Raw genomic sequence first — 6,817 nt, 5'->3', positions numbered from 1 at the left:
TCAGCAAACAGACTTCACACCAAAGCTAATCTGCATACGACCATGGCTGAGAGCCCAATCTGTCAACTCTGAGCTTCCAGTATGGTACAGGAACCCAAGGAGACTAGTTTGGCATCTGATTAGGTTACAAAGAGCCGGGCGTGGTGGCTCACGCCTGTAATCCCAGTACTTTGGGAGGCCAAGGCAGGCAGATCACCTGAGGTCAGGAGATCGAGACCATCCTGGGCAACATAGTGAAACCCCATCTCTACTAAAAGTACAAAAATTAGCTGGCTGTGGTGGCGCGGGCCTGTAATCTCAGCTACTCAGGAGGCTGAGGCAGGAGAATTGCTTGAAACTGGGAGGCGGAGATTGCAGTGAGCCGAGATCACGCCACTGCACTCCAGCCTGGCAAGAGACCGAGACTCTGTCTAAAAGAAAAAAAGGTTACAAAGAACCGCTTTCATCACAGAAAGGCTGCAATTTGTCTCCACTGAGACACTCATTCTGGCTATGGATTAGATTCCCCTGCATGGTATCCTTTGCAGACGTACTAAATACCTTAATCATGACCATAATATTCCACCAAAAGGTGATTTTTTTTTTTTTTTTTTTTTTTTTTTTTTGAGACAGAGTCTCGTTCTGGTCACATAGGCTGAAGTGCAATGGCACTATCTCAGCTCACTGCAACCACTGCCTCCTGGGATCAAGCAATTCTCATGTCTTAGTCTCCCGAGTAGCTGGGATTACAGGCAGGAGCCAATTATTCTATATAATTGGTCAGTTACTTTTACAATTTATATATAATTTTCAGGATATAAAGATGGAATGGTAAACATCAAACAAAAATCTTTAATTTAGAGCTAACTGCAATAAATTGGGATCTGGGGCTTCCTCTTTTGAGGAGGGAGTAGCGTGTTTTGTATAAGGGATGGTTGCATAGCTATTCAGGTTGGAGATGTGAAGATAGAGTAAGGGTCTATGTTGACCTTGCACAGCCAGAAAGTGAACTGCAGGGATCTCTGTCATTTGAGCCTACTTTGAGTCTTTCAAACACACTCTCCCCACTTTAATCACTCCCCAAGTGTTAATCCTTCCTCCCTCATATAGAATAATTTTTATACAGTGCATTGAAATCAGGCTATCAACAGGTGTATTAGCTTCTACCAATCAGAGATACATACACAAGACTTTATTTTGAAAATGAGTTTTCTATGGCCGGGTGCAGTGGCTCATGCCTGTAATCCCAGCACTTTGGGAAGCTGAGGCAGGCCAATCACCTGAGGTCAGAAGTTCGAGACCCGCCTGGCCAACATGGTGAAACCCTGTCTCTACTAAAAATACAAAAATTAGCCAGGCATGGTGGCGGGCACCTGTAGTCTCAGCTACTCGGGAGGCTGAGGCAGGAGAATCACTTGAACCCAGGAGGCAGGAGTTACAGGGAGCCAAGATTGTGCCACTGCACTCCAGCCTGGGAGACAGAGTGAGACTCTGTCTCAAAAAAAAAAATGAAAATGAGTTTTCTGAGAAGGCCCACGACAGGTATTTCGCTGGCTCAGGGGCAGCAAAAGCAGCTTGGTGATGAAGTCAGTGGTGATGGCAGCTGTTTCCACCACCCACGGCAGAGGCTATGTTATGGCTCGAGTTCTTTTACATGCTCAATTTTGAGGTATGGTTCTGGGAGCTTTCCAAGAAGGTCAGCCTATCTTCTCTAAAACTTCTGTGAGTTTCAAATAGCCTTTGTGCTTCCCTTCCTACTTAAATTATCTAGCGTGGATTCCACTGTTAGAACAAGGAAGGCTGATGCATGTAGGAAAGTTTCGTAACTGTGTGCCTATGGACAATTGGCCTTGCCTCTCTTAGCCTCGGTTTCCTCATCTTTGAAAACTTTCAAGCACTGTTGTAAAAATTAGAAATGCTACAGGCAAAGTAACTTATACCTAGGAAATACTCACATCATGACTTCTCAATTCATCAAAATATATTCAAAGTCTACTTCTTTTCATGTGACCCAGGGTCATTATTATCTTGCACCTGGATTATTTCAGTCACTTCTTAATTAATTTTTTTCTACTCTATCCCCTCCTTACCCTCAAGTCTATTCTCATCACAATAGCCAAGATGACCCAATCAAAATGTAAGTCCACTTCAGTCACTCTTCTGCTCAACATGCCCTAATGGTTCCCAGTTTCCGTCCTACTAACAATTCCTTTCAACAGCCTACAAGACCTCCATGGCCATGCCCCCTAATACTTCCCTGATCTCATCGCTTTCTGCCCATTGTTCATTCCCTCCTAGTCAGACTCACCTCCTTCCTATCCCTTTAACATGATACCCACACTCATTCTGGAGGCCTTAGCATGCCTGTTCCTTTTCTCTGGAATACTCTTCCCCAAAATATCTGCATGGCTCATTGCTTCATCTCCTCCAAGTCTTTGCTCAAATGTTGCCTCTCAAGAATGCTTACCCTCACCATCCTATTTCAAATAGTAAACCCTCGCACCCCCAGCACTCCTCATCCTATTCTATTTTTTTCTATAGCACTTACCACATTCTAACAAACCACTGAATTTACTTTATTACATTTTTGCCTGACTTTCTACAAAGACTGACATTTTTGTCTCTTTTATTCTTTGACATTTCCCTGATGTCTGTAACTAGTACCTGATAAATATCTGTGAAATGAATAAATTGATCAAACGAATAATTATTGCTCCTACAACTGCTATCCTCCTACACGCAACATACGGTACCATTTAAATATTTGGTATTTATATATGACATATGATACCTAATAAATACTTGTGGAATGAATAAATTGAATGATCAAATGAATGAATGAATGAATGAATGTTGTTTCTATAATTGCTGTATTACTACTACTGCTACTACCACTACTGCAGCCCTCTTCCTTGGCCCTTCCAACTTCACTTTCTACATTCACCTTGAAAACTTCTGCCTGAGCAAAAAGTGAGATTCAGAGCAGGAAGTTACTGAGCCAACAGCATAATCTTTCCTCAGGCTCCTACAACTGTAATGATAACTATCTCAAGAACAGAAAGCTTTCAATTCTGAAATGCAATCTTGTTTGGGGGATAGTAGAAAGAGAAGGTAGAAGGAAGGTACCGGGTGTTTTCATTTGTTTGTATTAAAACATGCCCTGATCAATGAAACCTAGAATGACTCATGCTAGATGTGCAACTTGTAAAGAATTAAGAGGTAAGGTAGATGGATCCCCCTTAATTTTGAGAAAATCCGTGATGCATAGAGCTCGTGCCACCCAACGAGGCAATGCACATGAATAGTAAGTTCAACCTCTTGTAGTGGATGGTCAGGGACATTGGTGATAACAAAGATATTGATGAGACAACTGGGGAAATTTGAATGCTGACTGGATATTTGATATTAAGTAATGATCTATTATTTTAGGATAAAGGTATTGTGGTTGCTGATATATGCTGAAGTATTTATGATAGAAATGATATAATATCTGGGATTTCCCTCAAAATAATCAAGCTTCAGATGGGGGGAATGGAAGTGTGTAGATAAAACCAGACTGGATATGTGCTGATAATCATTTAAACTGGGTGATGGGTAAATGAAACTTCATTACACTATTCTCTCTATTTTCATGTTTGAAAATCTTCATAGTAATGTCTTTAAACATCCTTTTAAATCTACCAGGCTATAGGTAGATTTAAAAATTTTCTGACTGACAATTGGTTGAGTTTATCTGAAGACCTGGGATAAATAGAAAGGAAATGTCTGGGTTAAGATAAAAGATTGTAGAGACCAAAGTTCTTATTTGCAGAGGAAGTCTTCAGGTAGCAGACTTCAGAGAGAATAGGCTGTAAAATGTTTCTTATCAGACTTAAAGTCTGTGTTGATGTGAATGCCTGAGAGGTTTCATGAGACATGTCCGACCCCCACTTCCCATCATGGCCTGAACTGGTCTTTCAGGTTAAATTTTAAGAGTGCCCTGGCCAAGGACAAAGTCCATTCAGATAGTTGGGGGAGGTCTTAGAATTTTATTTTGGGTTGACAGCTGAGTACCTATTTCAGAATTGTGGTAATGCAGTTGAAGATACTCTAGTCAGGGCTTTCTGCTCCTCCCATTTGATAGACAGCCACATCTTCTTGTGTAGCACCAGCCACATCCTGAGATACCATGGTGAAGGTGAAGGCCAGAGTCAACAGATTTGGCCATATTGGGCACCAATCACCAGGACTGCTTTTAACTCTGGTAAAGTGGATATTGTTGCCATCAGTGACCCTTTCACTGGCCTCAACTACATGGTCTACATGTTCCAGTATGGTTCTACCCATGGCAAATTCCATGGCACTGTCAAGGCTGAGAATGGGAAGCTTGTCATTAACGGAAATCTCATCACCATCTTTCAGATAAGATCCCACCAAAATCAAACGGGACGATGCTGACACTGAGTACACTGTGGTGTCCACCAGTGTCTTCACCACCACAGAGAAGGCTGGGGCTCACTTGCAGCAGGGAGCCAAAAGGGTCTTAATCTCTGCTCCCTCTGCTGACACCCACATGTTCATGATGGGCATGAACCATGAGAAATATGAAAACAGCCTCAAGATCATCAGCTATGCCTCTTGTACCACCAACTTCTTGGCCCCCCTGGCCAAGCTCATCCATGACAACTTTGGTATTGTGGAAGGACTCATGACCACGATCCACACCATCACTGCCACCCAGAAGACTGTAGATTGCCCCTCTAGGAAACTGTGGCGTGACAGCCACGGGGCTCTCGAGAACATCATCCCTGCATTTACCGGTGCTGCCAAAGCTGTAGGCAAGGTCATCCCTGAGCTGAATGGGAAGATTACTAGCATGGCCTTCCGTGTCCCCACCACCAATGTGTCGGTCGTGCATCTGACCTGCCATCTGGAAAATGCTGCCAAATATGATGACATCAGGAAGGTGGTGAAACAGATGTCAGAGGCCCCTCAAGGGCATCCTGGACTACACTGAGCACCAGGTTGTCTCCTCCAGCTTTAACAGCGACACCCACTCTTTCACCTTCAATGATGGGGCTGGTATTGCCCTCAATGACCACTTTGTCAAGTTCATTTCCTGTATGACAATGAATTTGGCTACAACAACAGGGCGGTAAACCTCATGGCCCACATGGCCTCCAAGAAGTAAAACCCCCAGACCACCAGCCTCAGGTCCTCAGCTGCTAGGAATTCCCTGTTGCACTAGGTCTCCTACCACACTGAGAATCTCCCCTCCTCACAGTTCCCATGCAGACCCCCTGAAGAGGCAGGGGTCTAGGGAGTCCCACCTTGTCATGTATCATCAATAAAGTCCTCTGTGCTCAACCAAAAAAAAAAAAAAAAAAGATAGCAGGATTCCATGATTTTTCTCCAACAATATTCAGCTGCTAGGTATAGGTACAGGTAGAGACTTGGGTTTATAAACAGAGTTGAAGTTTCATCAAGTGGGTACACAGAGTAGCTAAGGATATTTATAAAGGAATGGTTGTAGTGCTGGACCACTGCATCTTAGCTGAGTAAGAAGGCAAGGAGATGAGGGCAATATGTATGAATAAGGAGTAGGGTGAAAGGATAAGGCTTCAGTGAGATTAGAGGATTGTTTGAAAGGAAACACTGCAGTCAATGAACTGAAAGGAAGCCATAAAATCTAGATTTGGGAGGTAGTAATGACATAGTAGTGAGTGTCATAGTAGTGAGATAAGTCATCAAGGTATGACTTAAGAGTGAGTAGACATGGAGGAAAGGAGGTCTTTTGGCGGCTGAAGAAATCAAGGGATGGGATGAGTCATTCATGTGGCATTAAGGATCCAAGAATGACCACAGAAGGAACAAGAGAAGAAGGCTGGAAGCCAGGTGCCAGAGTTATCAACGAAGGAGAGGGTGTGGTAGGGAGGTCAGTAGATTGCCCACAGTAAGTTGGGGTGACAAGTGGAAAAGTCTGACAACTTTAAAGAAGCCGTTTTATTTGTTATTTAATAGAAAAAAGACTTGAAAAGGAGCAATGGAGCACAGGAACATCACCTCTGTTAGGACCAGCAGTAGCTAGGGAGGGAGAAAGTCAGCCTTGAGAGGGCTGCAGGGGAGACATTCTACTAGGGGAATAGAAGACACCAGGGTTTCAGTTAAAGTGAAAAATGAAGAGAATGCACACACAGAGAAAAACTGTTTGGGCAAATTGCTAATAACAGACCATGGATTATAGAGAACACAAAAGACAGGAGTGGGAGGCCATGGAAGAGTTGAAGGTGGGGTTAGATTAGGTAGTGGTTCTCAGTCCTAGCCACACAACAGAATCATCTGGGGAACTTTTGAAAATACTGATGCCTGCACACAGATCAACTGAATTAGAATCTCTAGGGGGTAAGGCCAGGGTACATACAGCACAGTAACCAAACTTTCAAATACAGTCATCCCCCAGTATCCATGGGCGATCAGTTCCAGGATCCCTGTGGATACCAAAATCCACAATGCTCAAGTCCCTTATAGAAAATGGCCTGGTATTTGCATAGGAGCTACACACATCCTCCCATATGATTCAAATCATCTCTAGATTACTTATAATAACTAATACAATGTCAATGCTATGAAACTAGTTGTTTAGGGAATAATGACAAGGAAAACAAGTCTGTACTGTACATGCTCAGTACAGATGCAACCATCCACTCTTTTCAATTTTCCATCCGAGGCTGGCCGAGTCCATGGATGCAGAACCCCCAAATACAGAGGACCACTTACTTGTACACACTAACACAAATAACAGCTGAGAAGGGGGAAAATGGCATCGGTGTTTATCTCTGATGAGTACATCAAAATCTTA

At 43.1% G+C, this 6,817-nt stretch overlaps 1 pseudogene; it reads left to right on the top strand.

Annotated features, from left to right (window-relative positions):
* Window positions 1-4,147: 4,147 nt before the first annotated feature.
* Window positions 4,148-5,149, top strand: LOC100585236 (annotated as a pseudogene).
* The last annotated feature ends 1,668 nt before the right edge of the window (window positions 5,150-6,817 follow it).

Source organism: Nomascus leucogenys, chromosome 19 (genome assembly GCF_006542625.1).
Source record: "Nomascus leucogenys isolate Asia chromosome 19, Asia_NLE_v1, whole genome shotgun sequence".
Lineage (NCBI taxonomy): Eukaryota > Metazoa > Chordata > Mammalia > Primates > Hylobatidae > Nomascus > Nomascus leucogenys.
This window is presented reverse-complemented; position numbering and strand designations above follow the sequence as displayed.